Source organism: Scyliorhinus canicula, chromosome 9 (assembly GCF_902713615.1).
Source record: "Scyliorhinus canicula chromosome 9, sScyCan1.1, whole genome shotgun sequence".
Taxonomy (NCBI): Eukaryota; Metazoa; Chordata; class Chondrichthyes; order Carcharhiniformes; family Scyliorhinidae; genus Scyliorhinus; species Scyliorhinus canicula.
The window spans coordinates 188,880,130-188,899,862 of NC_052154.1; the positions used below are offsets into that span (position 1 = coordinate 188,880,130).

Consider the following 19,733-nt stretch of genomic DNA (forward strand, 5'->3'; position numbering starts at 1 on the left):
ATAACACATCCTAACCTTTTTGGTCAAGAAGGGCTATTTATCATGGCCAATCCACCTAACCTGCACGTCTTTGGACTGTGGGAGGAAACCGGAGCACCCGGAGGAAACCCACGCAGACACGGGGAAAACGTGCAGACTCTACACAGACAGTGACCAAGTGGGGAATCGAACCTGGGACCCTGGCGCTGTGAAGCCACTTATCTATCCACTTGTGCTACCGTGCTGCCCATGTCTGTGTTGCATTGCTACCTGCCATGTCCAATGATTCAGAGGAACATGAAAGAGCTTTTGGTATAATTTGGTGGGCAGGGAATCATTCCCTCACATATAATGCAAAACAAATTAACTATTCATTAAAATATCCTTGATGGGATCATCTTCTGCACAAAATGTCTGTTCCTTCTTGACATAAGAATATGTCAAGTAGTTGATTGGATATGGAGTGCTTCGAAATGTCACAAAATTCCAGTTTAAGCATTTTGAATTTTCACTGAATCTGCAACATTCGTTCATGTTCTTTAGGTTCAAGAAATTAATGTTACACTAATTCAGCTGACACCCCTTCATATTTGTTTCCCACGTGAAATCAGACATCAGACAATAGTAACAAATGTAATTATTTGAATAGCACTAGTAGCTTTTTGCTGATTCATTCATAGGCTGAGTATGGCAGGCTAGGCCAGCATTGACCTGTCCACCCGAAATGCCCTTGAGAAGGTGATGGTGAGCTGCTTTCATGAACCACTGCAGTCCCTGTGGTGTAGTATTACACTTCCAGACCAGACCCCAACTGTAGCTAGGATACTGGACAGAAACACCAATATTTTATCTTAATTTTGTAAGATGTGAGGAAAGGATACCTTGCTCCAGGAGTGATTGCACAAGGAAATAGGGATACGGTATTTTAAAACAAAACTTTATTGCTAACACAGTATTAAAATCTTTAACATCACATCTGAAAATAGCTTATAATTACCCCTTGAACAATAATACTCAGCGAATATAATACCCTTACTAGCTATCTTATTCCCACTTAAGCAACAAGAAAACAGATCATGTCAGCTCACAATCCACCCTAAATACCAATGGCACAGAAGAATATTTGCTTTATAAAGTTTAACTTTGAGAAAGAGATCGCTTGACATTGTTTTGCAGAATAGATCTGACTCTGGTCTGAATCCCTGCAGAAACACTGGCTGGATGTCTTCAAAAGCTGTTTCAACTGGCTTGTTTTTCACTCCCCCTTGTCCTCAGACAAGTCTGCACTGATTTAAATAGTTAATCTCTTTTACCCAGCTACAGAACAAGCTGCCTTACTTGGTCTCAGCTTGAGCCAGAATAGGAACTGAAAGTGAAAATTGTTTTCTCAAAATTCCCTCATGCCTTAGCAATGACATATCAACAAGCTGGAAACTACTTATCTCCCCAGGGAATTCCCTTAATCAAAACAAAATTGCATTAGCCCAAGCTTTTACATTGGTTAATTGCATCTCAGACTCCTAAAGGCCTTGCTGCCTCTCAAAGTAAGATTATTTTAAAAACGTGACTGCAGCAGTCAAACACGCCCTAACCCAGGCTTTTAACCCTTAATTCACAAAATACTTATAATACAATATAGCTGAAATTTCTACATTCATTACACTTCCCCCCTAAAAAAATGAACCAGCAATATAAAAAAATGGCTTCATTTTCTCAAAGCCTTTTAACTCTAAGCATTTCGCGATATTAAACACAATTTATACTCTATCAGACATATATCATATTACATTTTAATCATGCAAACCAGTGTTCACCTTGCTGAGATGATGTCAGAGCTAAGGCATCAGGCTTTTTGAGAAAGCATTTTCAGTTGAGTTCTGAGCTGAAGGAAGCTGTGTCCAGAAGGGAGTCAGTTCTGTTCTGACTGTAGGTTAGTTGAAAGAGATTAACAGTATTTAAAGCAGTACAGACTTGTCTGAGGACAAGGGGAAGCGGAAACAACCAATTTGAAACAGCCTTTGAAGACATGCATCTGACAGGAGTCAGATCATTTCTGACAGGGCAGCACGGTAGCCTTGTGGATAGCACAATCGCTTCACAGCTCCAGGGTCCCAGGTTCAATTCCGGCTTGGGTCACTGTCTGTGCGGAGTCTGCACATCCTCCCCGTGTGTGCGTGGGTTTCCTCCGGGTGCTCCGGTTTTCTCCCACAGTCCAAAGATGTGCGGGTTAGGTGGATTGGCCATGATAAATTGCCCTTGGTGTCCAAAATTGCCCTTAGTGTTGGGTGGGGTTACTGGGTAATGGGGATAGGGTGGAGGTGTTGACCTTGGATAGGGGGTAGGGTGCTCTTTCCAAGAGCCGGTGCAGACTCGATGGGCCGAATGGCCTCCTTCTGCACTGTAAATTCTATGTAAACTATGTAAATCAGTGCAAAAATAACTTTCTCAAATAATAACTGTAAAACAAGTATTGCTCCATGCCATTGATATTTACAGTGGACTGAGAGCTGCAATGTATGTTTTCCTGTTTAAGTGGGAATAAGGGGGGTATGGTGGCTCAGTGGTTAGCACTGCTGCCTCACTTCGCTGAGGACCTGGGTTTGATCGCGGCCCCGGTGACTGTGTGAAACTTGCACATCCACCCCATGTCTGCGTGGGTCTCAGCCCCACAACCCAAAAGGATATGCAGGGTAGGTGGTTTGGCCATGCTAAATTGCCCCTTAATTGGAGAAAAATAATTGGGTACTCTAAATTTAAATAAAAGTGGGAATAAAGATAGCACTGTGTTTAGCATTATTTAAGGGGCAATTGTAAGTTATTTTTGGGTCTGATGTTAAAGATTTTAATACTGTGTTAATAATTAAAATTATGTTTTAAAATCCACTCTCTGCCTTCTATGACCTATGATATTCCACAATATCTCTCGTTATCCAAGGTTCCCGAAATTTGCCGTATTTATTCTTCTTCCGCACAGGAACATGCCGGTCCTGAATTCCTTTCAACTGACATTGGAAACCTCCACATGTCAGATGTTGATTTACCCTCAAACATCCGCCCCCAATCTAGGTTCTTCAGTTCCTGCCAAATATTGTTATAATTAGCCTTTCCCCAATTTAGCACATTTACCCTAGGACCACTCTTATCCTTGTCCACCAGCACGTTAAAACTTACTGAATTATGGTCACTGTTCCCGAAATGCTCCCCTATTGAAACTTCTACCACCTGGCCGGGCTCATTCCCCAATATCAGGTCCAGTATAGCCCCTTCCCTAGTTGGACTATCTACATATTGTTTTAAGAAGCCCTCCTGGGTGCTCCTTACAAACTTTGCCCCATCTAAGCCCCTAGCACTAAGTGAGTCCGTCAATATTGGGAAGTTAAAGTCTCCCACCACAACAACCCTATTGCTTTTACTCCTTTCCAAAATCTGTCTATCTACCTGCTCCTCTATCTACCGCTGGCTGTTGGGTGGCCTGTAGTAAACCCCCTACATTGTGACTGCACCCTTCTTATTCCTGATCTCTACAAATATAGCCTCCCTGCCCTCTGAAGTGTCCTCCCGCAATACAGCTGCGATATTCTCCCTAACCAGTAGCGCAACTCCTCCAGCCCCTTTTACATCCCCCTCTATCCCGCCTGAAACATCTAAATCCTGGAACGTTTAGCTGCCAATCCTGTCCTTCCCTCAACCATATCTCTGTAATGGCAACAACATCATAGTTCCAAGTACTAATCCAAGCTCTAAGTTCATCTGCCTTCCCTGTTATACGTCTTGCATTAAAACATATGCACTTCAGGCCACCAGTCCCGCTGTTTTCAGCAACATCTCCCTGTCTGCTCTTCCTCAGAGACATACTGGCCCTATTCCCTGGTTCTCCCTCAATGCTTTCACCTTCTGACCTATTGCTCCGGTACCCACCCCCCTGCCATACTGGTTTAAAATATCCGAGGTCTTCGGCTGCCCAATAACTACAGTCATCAGGTTATGGGGAGAAGGCTGGATCAGGATATTGAACTTGATGATCAGCCATAATCAGAAAGAATGGCGGAGCAGGCTCGAATATCCTCCTCCTGCTTCTATTTACTATGTATTTTTGATGTACTCCACCCTATCCCCATAATCTAACTGCATATCTGGGGACAATTTAGCATGGCTAATCCACCTAACCTGCACATCTTTGGCCTATGGTAGGAAACCGGAGCACCAATTAGTAACTCACGTAGACACGGGGAGAACGTGAAAACTCCGCACAGTCACCCAAGGACGGAATTGAACCCAGGTCCCTGCCGCAGTTAGACAGTAGTGCGAATCACTGGGCCACCCTTTATCTCCGAATCCTTCTGTTGAAATTCTACTTTCCAGTTTTCCTGAATGAAAGATACCACCTTCATCCTCCACCTGCTCTTGTTCTTTATCACCAATCTGGTCAAAGCTGGCTTCTAGTAACAGAACCTCAGCCTCCGTATCTTTACTCCTTGATTTCTCCTCCTCCTGTCTCAATCTATGGCTTTGTGATCTTCTTACCACACAATTGAGAAACACTCCAGGAAATGCTTGTTGTAACACCTCAGTTGGTTGACATTCCCTTGGCTTTTCAACCACAGGAGGCAACACTCCAATCCATGATCCACCCATATCATTACCCAGGATAAATTGTACCCCTGGAAAAAATGTCACTATTCATCCTACCACCACTTCACTACTTTTCACCAGACTCTCTAAATATACCTTACATAAGAGAACCCTACTCACTTCACCGTTAGTCCCACATTTGATCACCGTTCCTGACAATACTACTTCTGAATTACATAGCTCCGTATATATCATTATTAAAGATTGACTTACTCCTGGATCCCTTCTGATTTTAACATCCTCACCTACTCCACCTGGTAGATGAATAAACTTTCCCCTTGCAAATAAAATCTTTATAAAGATCTGACACCTGCTTCCCAACCAACCTCTTGTTACGACACTTTTGGCTAGTCCACGGTAAATTCCAGCTCCACTTGACCCGGAGTCACAACATGTTGTAATTAACTTTTATTTTAAAATACCCGAGGTCTTCGGCTGCCCAATAACTACAGTCACCAGGTTTGTAAATTTAAACTCAATCAACATGTTTTATTATTAACAGTAACCACAATTAATTAGGCAATGAATACAACTGACTATCTATCTGATCATTAACCACCACTTTTAACTCACTCCACCCTCTAAACACACAAAAATGAACAGAGGGGAAAGAGGGGTGTCAAATAATAATGTAGGTAAAAGGTTAAGAGTCTTTCTTTCAGATGGACATCTTACAGTTATATTCCAAAAAGAAGATGCTGGAAAATCTCAGCAGGTCTGGCATTATCTGTAGGGAGAGAAAAGAGCTGACGTTTCGAGTCCGATTACCCTTTGTCAAAGCTAACAGAGAAAGTGGGGAATATTTATACTGTGGAGTGAGAATGAAAGATGAGTCATAGCCACAGAAACTCAGGGAAACGGGGTGCTAATAGCCACAGAAAGCAAGGCGGAGAGAGTGCTAATGGCAGTCCCCGGAGAGAACAAAAGGTGTGAAAGGCCAAACTGCAGAGAAACTAACGTCAGAGGGTAAACTGTGACAGATGTAGATCTGGGGGGAGGGGAAGGGGAAGGAAAGGGGAGAAAGGGTAACGAAAGGTGGATAAAATGGGGGGGGGGGGGGGGTGAATATATATAAAGAAAGACAAGAGAGAAAGAAATGGTAAAAAACAGATAAAATGGGATGAAAATAAATGGGTTGAGGTGGGGTAGAGCTAATCATCTGAAGTTGTTAATATCGATGTTGAGACCAGAAGGCTGTAGCGTGCCGAAATGGAAGATGAGATGTTGTTCCTCCAATTTGCGTTGAGTTCCACTGGAACATTGTAGCAGGCCAAGGACAGATATGTGGGCATGGGAGGAGGGTCTTGTGTTAAAATGGCAAGCAACAGGAAGGTCAGGGTCCTGATTGCACACAGACTGAAAGTGCTCAGCAAAGCAATCACCCAGTCTGCGTTTGGTCTCTCCGATATAGAGGAGATCACATTGGGAGCAGTGAATGCAATAGACCAAATTGGACGAGGAGCAAGTGAAACGCTCCTTAACCTGGAATCTGTATTTTGGGCCTGGGATGTTAAGCACAGAAGTTACTCCTCCCTCTAGACCTCCCTCATCTTCTGCCTTTAACTCCAAGCTTTTAAGTTGATATTATCTACGGCTTTCCACCTTTCTCTCCTATTTCATGAAGTTAAAATTCTCTCCCTTTACTCCTTTCTCTTGCCATTGCCTCCCTCGTCTTTTCTCTCTCTGCCCTCTCGTTTTCTTTTCCTTCTGCCATCATCTCTCTTTGGTTTTTGCTTCTAATTCAAGCTTTCTCATTTCTTTAGCATGTTGTAATTGTTTAATTTGCAACTAGATCTTAGTTAATTCCAATGATTCTTGCTACAACTCTGGCTGTGTATCTGGCATCTTTTCAAAATTTACATGCTGAGTTCTCGCTTTAATTACCTCTCCCGTCCTCACCTCTGCAGGTAAATTCAACCGTAACCTGTCCACCAATTGCATAAGTTTTGTTTTACACACCTTTTGTAAACCACCAGGATTACTTCTTCAATAATTTCTTCAAAACTCAGCCTCTGAAAGAGCCATTTTACAAATCACTCCCTATTAAACTGTCAGAGTGCCAAGACCTGGAAGCAGCAGCTCCTCACCCCATGAATGAATACAGAAATAATAATTTTCTGGTTTTAAAGGTCCAATAGAGTTTCACAAAATTCTGCACAACATATGATTATACAACCATTTTTATCCAGGATTTATTGTTATGGTTTGTAAGGGGTTAAACACAGCTTTGCTTAACAGGAATATCCACTCAATTTTGGTATGGCAATTTGCAACAATTAGATGGTTTGTCTGAAGGGAAAACAGTCAGGTGGGGCTAAGCCCACTTAATTCAGATAGATACATTCCATGTGAGCTGTTCAAATATGTATTTGGCAGTTTCTTCTGAACAGACAGCTATTTACATTCTCAGTCTGCCATTCTATTTCTAATCTATTTAACAGCCTTTCTTTTCAAATCATTGGGCCAGTCTGAAGCGTGCATGTGTAGAGGAAAAGTGTAGAAGAAAGGAAAAAAGAGCAATTCGAGTCATAAGATCACAGCATCAGGATTAGGACATTGAACCCCTCCAGCCAGCTTCTCCATTCAAATAGATATAGCTCGATTACATGTACTCACCTTTGCTTCATATTCATGGTATCCTTGCGTAACAAAAATCTGCCTGTCTCAATCTTGAAAGCTGCAACATTTTTTATTCATTTACACCATGTGGGCTATCTAGACCTGCATTTATTACCGATCCCTAATTGCGCACAAGAAGGGGATAGTGAGCTGCTAAATAGGGACCTCCAAAAGTCCACTAGTTTGGAACAGGGCCAGAACATGTGTATGTGCTGTGTGGGCTTCTTTTTAAAAAATAAATTTAGAGTACCCAATTATTTTTGTTTTTCAAATTAAGGGACAATTTTAGTGTGGCCAATCCACCTGACCTACACATCTTTGGGTTGTGGGGTGAAACATGGGGAGAATGTGCAAACTTCACACGGACAGTGACTCAGGGTCGGGATTCCAACCCGGGTCATCAGCCTGTGCGGGCTTCTTAAGGTTAACCTGCAGGTTCGGTCGGCATTAGTAAGGCAAATGCAATGTTAACATTCATGTCGAGAAGGCTAGAATACAAGACCAGGGATGTACTTGTGAGGCTGTATAAGGCTCTGGTCAGACCCCATTTGGAGTATTGTGAGCAGTTTTGGGCCCCGTATCTAAGGAAAGATGTGCTGGCCTTGGAAAGGGTCCAGAGGAGGTTGACACAAATGATCCCTGGAATGATTGCGAACTCTGGATCTCTACTCGTTGGGAGTTTAAAAGGATGAGGGGGGATCTTATTGAAACTTACAGGTTACTGCGAGGTCTGAGTAGAGTGGAGAGGAGAGGATGTTTCCACGAGTAGGAAAGACTAGAACCAGAGGGCATAATCTCAGACTAAAGGGACGATCCTTTAAAACAGAGATGAGGAGGAATTTCTTCAGCCAAAGGGTGGTGAATCTGTGGAACTCTTTGCCGTGGAAGGCTGTGGAGGCCAATTCACTGAGTGTCTTTAAGACAGAGGTAGATAGGTTCTTGATTAATAAGAGGATCAGGAGTTATGGGGAGAAGGCAGGAGAATGGGGATGAGAAAAAATCGGCCATGATTGAATGGTGGAGCAGACTCAAAGGGCCCAGTGGCCTAATTCTGCTCCTATGTCTTACAGTCTCAATCAGCGGTCACACTATCCTTCACACCTCAAAAAAACGACTCATCCTAGCGTTAGTGACGTGCACTCAAAACACTACCTTTATCTGGATCAGACTGTCTTGTACACGGCAATGTGGTGTTCACCCTCCGGAGAGCCTCACGCCATACCTCCTCTTCCTTCAATATTGGCATCAATTCCTCCACCTATTTCGCCTTTAACCTTTCCACCGAACTCAACTCTCCCCCCACGATCTGTTCATACGTGCTGGACGTACTACCCTCCTCCGGTCCCGAACAGGAGAACATAGAACATAGAACAGTACAGCACAGAACAGGCCCTTCGGCCCTCAATGTTGTGCCGAGCCATGATTACCCTACTCAAACCCACGTATCCACCCTATACCCGTAACCCAACAACCCCCCCATTAATCTTACTTTTATTAGCACACTACGGGCAATTTAGCATGACCAATCCACCTAACCCGCACATCTTTGGACTGTGGGAGGAAACCGGAGCACCCGGAGGAAACCCACGCACACAGGGGGAGGACGTGCAGACTCCACACAGACAGTGACCCAGCCGGGAATCGAACCTGGGACCCTGGAGCTGTGAAGCATTTATGCTAACCACCATGCTACCCTGCTGCCCCAAGAATTCTCTCCAATTAGGATGATGGTGGTACCACCTGGAAATTCGAGAACAGTCCCTTAACAGAGCTCCGTACCTAAACATGTCCGCACCTGACAACCCAAATTTCTCCTTTAACTCCTCCAAGCTGGCAAACCGTCCCTCCAGGAACAAATTCCTCACACTCTCCATCCCGTTCTCTTTCCATGCCTTAAATGTGGCATCCAGCCTTGTCAGCTCTAACAAGTGATTCACAAAAATGGAAGCCAGGCTTGAGGCTGCCCCAACATAAAATGTTGGTAGAGTTGCCCCATATTTTTATTGTGGACACCACCAGTGGGTTTGCCGAGGACCTTGCCAGAAGTGGCGTCATTGCCAATGTCCCCAAGCTTGTCCCTCTACATGACCCAGACTCCATCTGAACCCAGAGAGCCCCGGATCCCCGCGCTACCCCAACACCTTCTCCGCGTTGGCCACCCAGTAAAAGTACAGCAAGTTTTGACAGCGCTAGACCTCCCTGCTTGCCTCTCCCTCTGAAAGCCCCCACATCTTTACCACTGATGCATAACTACCTCACTTTTTAATTATAACTCTTTAAGGTAAAGGCCAACAATCTATTCACCTTTGTGGTTAATTTTTGTACCTGTGCACTAGCCGTACGTGATTTGTGGATATAAATTGTTCAATCTCTCAGCTCGCCCACAGCTCCTTGTTCCTCGCCATTGAGGAAATATTCTTATCTGCCATTCTCAAATCCGAAGTGCATGGCCCCATAACTGCCCACATCAAATTCAAAACGCCATAGAATTTTGCACACTGTCTATGTTCCTTTGAAACTTCCTACTTCCATCTGTAGTACTTACACAGCATGGTAGGCGGCACGGTAGCATCGTAGTTAGCACTGTTGCTTCACAGCATCAGGGTCCCAGGTTCAGTTCCCGCTGGGGTCACTGTGTGGAGTCTGCACGTTCTCCCCGTCTGCGTGGGTTTCCTCCTGGTGCTCCGGTTTCCTCCCACAAGTTCTGAAAGACGTGCTTGTTAGGTGTATTAGACACTTCTGCATTCTCCCGCTGTGTACCCAAAAAGGAACTGGAGTGTGGCGACTAAGGACTTTCCACAGTAACTTCATTGCATTGTTAATGTAAGCCTACTTCTGACAATAATAAAGATTATTATTATTGATTATTACTTACTATGCCTCCTTACGGTCAGCAGCAAATTTTAATATCCAACTATCAATTCTTTCTTCCTAGTTATTAACAATTTAAATATGGCAAAAAGTTGACATTGAGGACAGATGCCTGAAGAACACCATTTGTCACATCCTGCCAATCAGAGTATGTTGCTGGTTTTGAGCTGAAGATCATTATCAGATCGTGGCCGGGATTCTCCCCTACCTGGTGGGGCGGGGGGTCCCAGCATGTTGGAGTGGTGTAAACCACCCCGGCGTCGGGCCGTCCCAAAGGTGCGGAAGCCTCCGCACCTTTAGGGGCCAAGCCCTAACATTGAGGGGCTAGGCCTGCGCCGGAGTGGTTGGCGCTCCGCCAGCTGGCGTGGAAGGCCTTTGGCGCCACGCCAGCCAGGGCCGAAGGGACTTCGCCGGCTGGCAGAAGTCCGCGCATGCGCCGGAGCGTCAGCGGCTGCTGACCTCATCCCCGCTCATGCGCTGGGGAGGGGGTCACTTCCACTTCCGCCATGGTGAATACCATGGTGAAGGCAGAAGGAAAAGAGTGCCCCCACGGCACAGGCCCGCCCACCGATCGGTGGGCCCCGATCACCGGCCAGGCCACCGTTGGGGGCACCCCCCGGGGCCAGATCCCCCAGCGCTCCCCCCCCCCCAGGACCCCGGAGCCCACCCACGCCGCCTGCTCCCGCCAGTAAGATAGGTGGTTTGATCTACGCTGCCGGGACCAGCATGATGTCAGGTGATATGATGATAGAGTTCTGTGCAGAGTTTGTTAAAGTAAAATAAAGATGTTTGTGAAAAGGAGCAGAACCTTTGACTCTTTATACAACAGCAGCTAAACGTCTAACAAATGGTAGCAGAGGATGTTTGCTATGCAAATTTGAAGGGTTGAAAGGTACAACTTTTCCAGACCACACCAAGGAGTGAGTGAGAAGAAAAAATATATATACGGCTGAACCTAGGATAAAGATGGCCGGATATGACTACCCCCCTTATTTTCTGAAAGGGGATTGTACAACCAATGGAGAAGTGCAGTAGTTATGTGGACTAAGGTAACTGCCTTGGGAAAGAGAAAACAAGTTTTGGCATTGGCTCTTTCTCTACCTTATGACAGTAAAATCTGAAGCAAAGAGATCTCTGAGCTGGAATTGCAAGAGTTAGACTCAGAAGAAGGTCTGGAGACTCTATTGTTATATGGATAAGATTTATAAAAATGATGACTTGTTAAGTGCGTATGAAGCATGGTCGGATTTTGATAGGTTCCGGAAAATAGAGGATTTCTCCACTGAAGGCACTAATGGAATTTGGCAGACTATATAAAAGGCTGCAGAAACACAACCTGGAATTTCCACAATCTGTGTTGGCCTTTAAATTACTTGAATGTGCTAGAGTGAGCAACATGGATAGACTCCTGGTTTTGACAGGAGTTCAGTTTGTGGATAAGGATACCTTATTCGATCATATGACAGAAGCTTTAAAAAAGTTTCTGGAGAAACATTCGATTCCGATTGCTCTGATGACCCAACTAAGTCAGTTTGCAATGAAACAGAATATGGAAGATACACTACTAACAGGATGGTGAAATTGTACGGCCACGAACAGGTTCCAAGACTATAGAAGGAGATTGGGACCCGGAAAGTATGAAGACAGAAACCCAGTTAGAACCTACAATAGGAAGATGAACCCCAGAAATGCACGGGGTATGATAAATTGATGTTTTCGATGTGACTCTCAATACCATTATGTTTTCAACTGTCCAACATGTTATAATAGAGTGTTTGAAGCGACACATGACGCGAAAAGATAGTGACCAGAAAGAAGGCATTGTCCTATTAACAAGCAGTTTTACGCCGGTAATGAGGGTGTTGGTTGCAGAATTCTTCAATTGTGCTGTATTGGACAGTGGCTGCACATCTACTGTGTGTGGAATTGACTGGTTAAAATGTTACCTGGACCCCTTGAATGCTGAAAATCGTAACAAGGTTAAGGAATCTGAACGTTCCACAAGTTTCAGGTTTGTAGATGATAATAGAACATAGAACATAGAACAGTACAGCACAGAACAGGCCCTTCGGCCCTCGATGTTGTGCCGAGCCATGATCACCCTACTCAAACCCACGTATCCACTCTATACCCGTAACCCAACAACCCCCCCCCCCCCCTAACCTTACTTTTTAAGACACTACGGGCAATTTAGCATGGCCAATCCACCTAACCCGCACATCTTTGGACTGTGGGAGGAAACCGGAGCACCCGGAGGAAACCCACGCACACACGGGGAGGACGTGCAGACTCCGCACAGACAGTGACCCAGCCGGGAATCGAACCTGGGACCCTGGAGCTGTGAAGCATTTATGCTAACCACCATGCTACCGTGCGGCCCCTGAATACTCTGAAGTCGCTGAAAAGAGTGGTGATCCCTTGCAACATTGCAGGAGTTAACCATTTCATCAGCACGGATGTTGTATCAAGTAAGATACCTTTGCTTCTGAGCAGACCGTTAATGAAGAAAGCACACATGAAACTGGATATGGAACAGGATAAGGCAACAGTTTTTGGAAAGACGGTGGATTTACAATTTGCACACAGTTGTTAAGGATGTGTTAATGGCAGTTGAAAATGGAACTTTAGCTGATAAAAAGCTTGTATTAAAACTACATAGGCAATTTGTGTATCCGTCTCCTCATAGGCTGAAAAATTTCTAAAGGGATGAAGACTATACTAAGCTGATAGAACAGGTTAGTGATCGCTATGAAGTTTGTAGGAAGTACAGAAGGACATCAGCACGACCGATAGTAACCCTACCTTTGGCCAGGGATTTTAACGACATTGTGGCCATGGCCCTTAAGATCTGGGATAAAGCCAATAATATATTTATTTTGCATTTTGTAGATTTAGCAACCAGATTTAGTCAATCAACGATTGTACGAAGTAAAGAAAAGCGAGTAATTCTGGATCAAATCGTGGAAAAATGGATAGGAACAGGAATGGGCCCACTGGCAAAATTCCTTTCGGAAAATGGGGGAGAATTTGCTAATGATGAGTTTAGGGATATGTGTGAAAATGTGAATACCACAGTTATGAATACGGCTGCAGAAAGCCGATTTTGTAACGGTGTGTGTGAAGGAAACCATGCGGTAATAGATGACATGCTCCGGAAAATTTTGGCAGATAGACCAAACTGCAAGCTAAATTCAGCTTTAACGTAGGCAGTACATGCAAATAATTTATTACAGATGGTTGGGGGCTATAGTCCCTATAAATTAGTGTTTGGTAGAAATCGTAAAATTCCGTCCATTTTGGATGACTAGCCTCCAGCTTGGGAAGGGACTACAATTAGCTCTGCCTTTGCTGAGCATTTAAATGCATTACATAGCAGTAGAAAAGCTTTTTTGAAAGCAGAATTCTCTGAAAGAATTCGCAGAGCTTTAAGGCATAATGCACAGCCATCAAATGCCGTTTTTCAGCAAGGGGACATAGTATACTATAAGAGAGACAATTTTAATGAATGGAAAGGCCCAGGGAAGATCATAGGCATAGATGGTAAAACAATTATTTTGCAACATGGCAATCAAACTATTAGGGTACATTCATCAAGGATAATGGGTACAGATTACAAATTTTCAAATTTAGACAGAGCAGACAGACATGACGAGGAACCAGGGTCATCTGATACGCACATGTGACAGAACTATGAGGCCCAGTTAACTGATTTAGACAGGGTTTCTGTAAAGGAACACAACACTTCTGATGAATTAGAACAGGTCATTTTTCCAAAAGGACAACTGCCACAAGTTGGTACAAAAGTGACATACTTGCCTGAAGGGTCTAGTCAACAGAAGGATACAACTGTTATTAGTAGAGTAGGGAAGGCCACTGGAAAGTATAAACATTGGTTGAGTGTACAGCATTCAAGCGAGGGAGTCAAGACAATGGATTGGGAACATGAAATTCAAAAATGGAGGGCACAGAAACGCAGTGCCAGTTCAGATAGTACATCGGATAGTTAACACATCTGCAGGAAAAGGTCGAGAACTATTGAAAGGACATCCCACAGCAGAAGGGAAAGATCAAGCAGTAGCAGTACAGAACTAGATACCAGGCGGGAGAAGGGACGCAGTTTATCAAGATCTCGGAACATCAGTAAGATTACGAATACTAATAGGAGTAGTGAGATTTTGGTGGCTTCCAATAAATTAGATGAAAAAGTTATCAAAGATGCCAAGCAGCAAGAGCTTCATAGTTGGAGTGAATTTGGGGTATACACGGAAGTACCGGATAGGGGACAAACAGCTCTATCCCACAGATGGATTTGCACGGAAAAGGTTCTTCCAGAGGGAACTTATAAGGTAAAGGCCAGGCTTGTGGCAAGGGGATTTGAAGAAAACTTAGAAGATCAGGATTTATGGGTAGATTTACCTACGGCAGGAAAGGTTTTTTAAAGATCTTCGTGGCTCTATTAGCCACAAAGGCATGGGAATGCAAATCTATAGATATAAAAGCTGCCTTCTTGCAGGGGCATCAGCTCCAGAGAGACATTTTTCTCTGTCCTCCTAAAGAGGCAGCTAACACAGAAGGGGTACTCTGGAAGTTGAACAAATGTGTATATGGATTAAATGATGCGTCTAAAGTCTGGTATTGTTCGGTAAGGTCAGTTTTGTTAAAGTTAGGCTGTTGCCAGTTGAAAGCAGATCCGGCAATGTTTTACTGGCACCATAAAGGAAATCTTTCTGACATCTTTCCGATGCATGTCGATGATTTTTTGTGGGGTTGGACTAGTGATTTTGAAGCTATCTGGTTTGAGGAAAGAATTCAGGGTTGGAAGTCAGGCTCATGGTGCATTTAGATATATTGGACTGGAAATCGGACAGACTAAGTTAGGGGTAAGTTAGCCCCTGGAAAGAATCAGCCTAATGGCAATTAGTCATGGCCAGGTTTCACAAAATGATGCAATGGTTTCAAAGATGGAAAAAGAGCAACTGCAAAGTTTAATTGGGCAACTGAATTGGTTAGGTAGACAGACTAGACCGGACATGAGTTTTGATGTCTTAAGAGTTGAGTACAAAAAAGAATGATCCTAAAGTGGAAAGCATAATAAGAGCAAATAAAGCATTAGTCAAACTAAAAATGCAGGAGTGTGTTTTGAGGTTCCTGGTTTTAGGCGACCGTAGGCACTTGAAACTCATAGTTTACAGTGATGCGTCCTATACAAATTTATGTGATGGGGTTTCAAGCGCAGGAGGTTTTGTAATTTTCCTTTCGGGGAACAATGGTAAATGTTGCCCTCTTGTGTGGGAAACAAAGAAAATAAGGAGAGTGGTCAAACTTGGCTGCTGAGACATTGAGCCTTGTAGAGGCAGTGGATATGGCCTTTTATATATCTCAGATATTGACCGAACTTTTGGGATTAGGGGACTTGGGTAATATATCTATCGAATGCCACATTGACAATAAATCTCTGTGAGAAAATGTGCACTCTACAAAAAAGTGTCAATGAAAAAAGGTTAAGGATAGACATCGCAAGTTTGAAGCAGATGTTGGACAGAGGGGAAATAGCAAAACTTAAATGGGTCGACAGTAGCTATCAATTGTCAGACTGTTTTACAAAAAGAGGGGCTAGTTCACAGAAACTTTTGGATATTGTTAATTAAGGGCACCTGTTTCTATGACTTTTTTCTTCCAAAAATAAAAAAAAAGGGGGGGAAATTGCATGTGTATTTTTTGAGTTTCTTGTAATTTTGTTTCCACCTAATTATTTTTTTTTCTCCAAAGAAGGGGAGACTGTTAAGTAATGGGTTAAGAGACATTCTAATTAGTTGTCTCATTTATGTTAAGTATCCAATAATTGAAACTGATATGTAAAAGGGCTTCAGGTGGCCTTTGTGTCAGGTGATGTGATGATAGAGTTCTGTGCAGAGTTTGTTAAAGTAAAATAAAGGTGTTTGTGAAAAGGAGCAGCACCTTTGACTCTTTATACAACAGCAGCTAAACGTCTAACATTACATAAAATGAAATGTATTCATATTATGATAGCGATTTAGATCCTCTCCCAGCATGGTTTGCTCAAGACAACAAAGCAATTTCTTAGCACAGGCTTATGCCTCCTATGATCTGAAATATAACTCTTGTCAGCAAAATAGATGGGTGAACCTTTTTTATCGACAAACAATTACTTTCTTCCTCAACTATATATTGGCAAGATATAAGTGTAAATGCCGCCACAATCCCAGAGGACAATGGGTTGCTCTCCACTTTAAGACCCGAGGGTCACCACAAGTGGGACTCTCCGTCCCGGGTCACCTGGATCTTGTTCCCCGATGGAACGGAGAATCAAGCGTCTGGACCCCTGTAATAGGGAGACTCCCCACAGGGACCCCTGTAATAGGGAGACCCTCCATACGGAACCCTATAATAGGGGGGACCCCACAGGGACCCCTCTAATCAGGGGATCCCCCCCACAGGGATCCCTGTAATAAGGAGACCCCCCCCCCACAGAACCCCTGTAATAGGGGGTTTCCCCACAGAGACCCCCTCCCTAAAGGAAGTCTCCCCCCCCCCCCAGAAAAGAGACCTGATGGGGTGGAGGGGTGGGGGGGGGGGGGGGGGGGGGGGGGGGGGGGAGGAGGTTATGTTGCTTAAGTAATAGAAAAGCTGTAATAATTATACGTAATGCAAGCTGTTATTCACAGTTCAGATCAGGAGCATTTTCTCACTACGTTTTTATAAACAAGCTGAGGGTCTTCTCTGAACAGACTGGGCCAATATGTTTTTAATTATTTATAGTTCATGAGTGGACAGAACATAAAATAATAGCTCTCTTTACATCGGACGTTGGATAGGTTTTTGAACCTTTTGATGTATTCTAATTAACTTGTTCCTCAACAATCATTAAGAAATCTCCTTCTCACCATTGCATTCTCGCATATGTTAACATTTTTCAAGCCAGAGGTAATTGGCCAATAACTCTAAAATTGATGAGGGGCCATCTATAGATATAAACAAAGACACGAATGAGCACATAAGCAGCAAATGTGGAAAATAAATAACCTGTGATTGGAGGAGCGGCGAACACCAGTGGCGGTGAGATTGGGGCCTGGGGAGACAATGGCTGAGGAGCCGAGAGCCAGGGAGCTAAGGAGCGGGGAAGTGGGCCCAGGCATTCAGAGCCAGGCTCAGGCAAGCTGGAGCAGAGCACGACACAGACAGAGTGGGGCCCACTGGAGACTGTATGAGCGAAAGAGTGTGGGGAGGGCAAGGGAAGAGAGTGTGAGAGTGAGGAAAGGAATGTGAGGACGTGTAGAATGTGTAAGGGGGTAGAGAATATGAGCGGAGAGTAGAGAGTGTGAAGGGGGAAAAGAGTAAAGGAGTAAAGTTTGTGAGAGGGGTGGGGAGTACTGGAGGGGGTAGAAAGCGCGAGGGGAGAAAAATGTGAGGGAGTGTGATTGGGGCAAGATAGTATGAAGGGGGGAGAGAGTGAAAGAGGAGAGACTGTGAGGGGGCATGAGAGGATGGGTGTGAGAGTGAACGTTAAATTAGTGTGGGCGGAAAGAGAGAGTGTGGGAGGGGGACAGTGTGGGGGAAAGAGCTAGTGTGAGGGGTGAGTAAGGCTGTGAGGGGGAGAAAGTGTGAAGAGACAGAATGTGAGGGGAGAGGGAGTCTGAGTGTTTGTCAGGAGCCACTGAATAATTGAAGTGTACCTGCTGCTATTGGGACCTTCTTAATCCACATGGCTCAGCTATTTGCTACTTAAACCAGATCTACCTTTGCAAGCTTTCCAATGTTGTTTTAAAGTATCTGCGGCGTACCAAATTCTTCAACCTTTCAATGTTTTAAGAGATGAGAAAATAAATTGTGGGAAATAAAAAAGCACCTCCTTTAAATATCCCCTAGCTCTCTCTTTCTCAAAATCTCACTTCCATATTTACTTCCTCTCATACGGCTACCAGCTACGACTGGAGTTCATAATCTCAATCCGCTGCTCTACACCGCTCCATATAAAACCTGCTGGCTTAATTTCTTCTGCAGAGGTCGATAGTGCTGAAGATCTCTGCTGGTAATATTAGCAATTCCGTTGCAACCTATGGGGTGCATAATGAAGAGCTGAATGTGCATGGTAGCCTCTACCTCACCTATTCTGCTGGATACTGAAATAGGCACAAGCTTAAATTAAACAAACAGTTTCAAACTTTGATTCATGCTCTTTCGCCCCCCCTTCGGAAAACAAACATCAATACCAGACCCAGTGTTTCTGTTCATAGATCTGAAGAAATCATGACAGTTTGGCACATAACAACGAACACGTCATTTCTAACCCAAGATCTTTTAATGTCCTGCATTTTCCATACATATCAACTGTTACAGAATTTTAGGTTGGCATAAATTGCATAATTTTCAATGTCAACATAAAATTGTACCTTGGGGCATTTTTTTAACATAAGAAGGGAAAATAGATACTACCATATACGCTGCAAATAAGTTTTGAGGAGAAACACAACCAACCAATGGTAGCAGATTAGAATATTTTGGGCTTGCTCGATCTAGAAAGCATGCAAATCAAAACTCATTACAGAGCATTACAATTTAAAAGGTGGATACTAATACTTTAATATAATACTGGATAATATATGAACAAACGCTGGAAAAACAATCAAGTTAGAATAATTCTGTAAAGTTAACCAGCCTAGTGAACTTTATATCCTTCCTAAAGCATAATGACCAGAACTAGATTTGATACTCCAGTTAGGGCTGAACCCATATTTTATACAGGTTGAACATAATTGTTTTGTACTCCATGTCCCTATTTATAGAGCCCTCACTGTCCCCCTCCACAAACATCATCCTTTCATTCTCTCCAGACAATCCATTTCTTACACTCATGATTCCTCTCTGGAGGAAAGAGCGCCATACTCCAGGGAAGCAGAGAACTCGGAATCGTCCTCCTGTAGTATCCACCCAAAGAGAACATGAAGATTGGCAGAAAGGCACAGCGCCTGGCCATTGACAACATGGAGATGGGGTTCTCCCAGACCTGCTGACAGAATTAGAAATCACACTGCAGATACCCATCTCCATGAATGAGTGGGTTCCTGCATGGAGCATTCATTGTGGAAGGCAATAAGAGGGAAAGTTTGCTCTTACTAAATGTCTGCACACTCAGTTTACCACTTTAAATAAGATGGAGAAAAGCCTTGGCCATTCAACATCTCGTCAACAGGCAGCAAAGTGCACTCCTGCCCTTGGGCAAGCAGCAAAATGTGGATGGGCCAAGCAAGGAAAGATGAAGGGGCACCGGGAGTTGAGAGAATTCTGCGCAAGGAGTTCCCATGTTTCATCCCCTGCCACACCCAACCCACCCCAACCCAAGGCAGAGTTCTGCACGCTTCTTACTTCTCCACTGACTGGGTCTGCCACAGCAGGAGCAGTGGATGGGATTCTCATGAGTCCCAAAGCCTAAAGGGCATCTACCAGAAGCATCTCAGTTGCAGGAGCAGGGGACTAGTCAGCCTGCCTCCATTTCTGCTGAAGTCACAGGGGTAGCACCACATAGAAATAACAGGAAGCGGAAGAGAGAAACGGTTTAGTTTTGCAAGGCTTCATGGGTGCTTGTAAGTGTAAGTGTTTATAGGAATTTCACA

At 43.9% G+C, this 19,733-nt stretch overlaps 1 protein-coding gene across 2 annotated transcripts in view; it reads right to left on the reverse strand.

Moving 5' to 3' along the window:
• LOC119971962 (growth arrest-specific protein 2) overlaps positions 1 to 19,733 on the reverse strand; it is a 181,558-nt gene that overhangs the window by 152,972 nt on the left and 8,853 nt on the right. The window contains exon 1 of one of the 2 annotated variants that reach the window (XM_038808333.1): positions 9,776 to 9,801. The exons of the other annotated variant lie outside the window; for it this stretch is intronic. The gene's annotated coding sequence lies outside the window, so the exon portion shown is untranslated. Of the gene's footprint in view, positions 1 to 9,775; positions 9,802 to 19,733 lie in introns of those variants that run through there. 2 annotated transcript variants of the gene reach the window in all.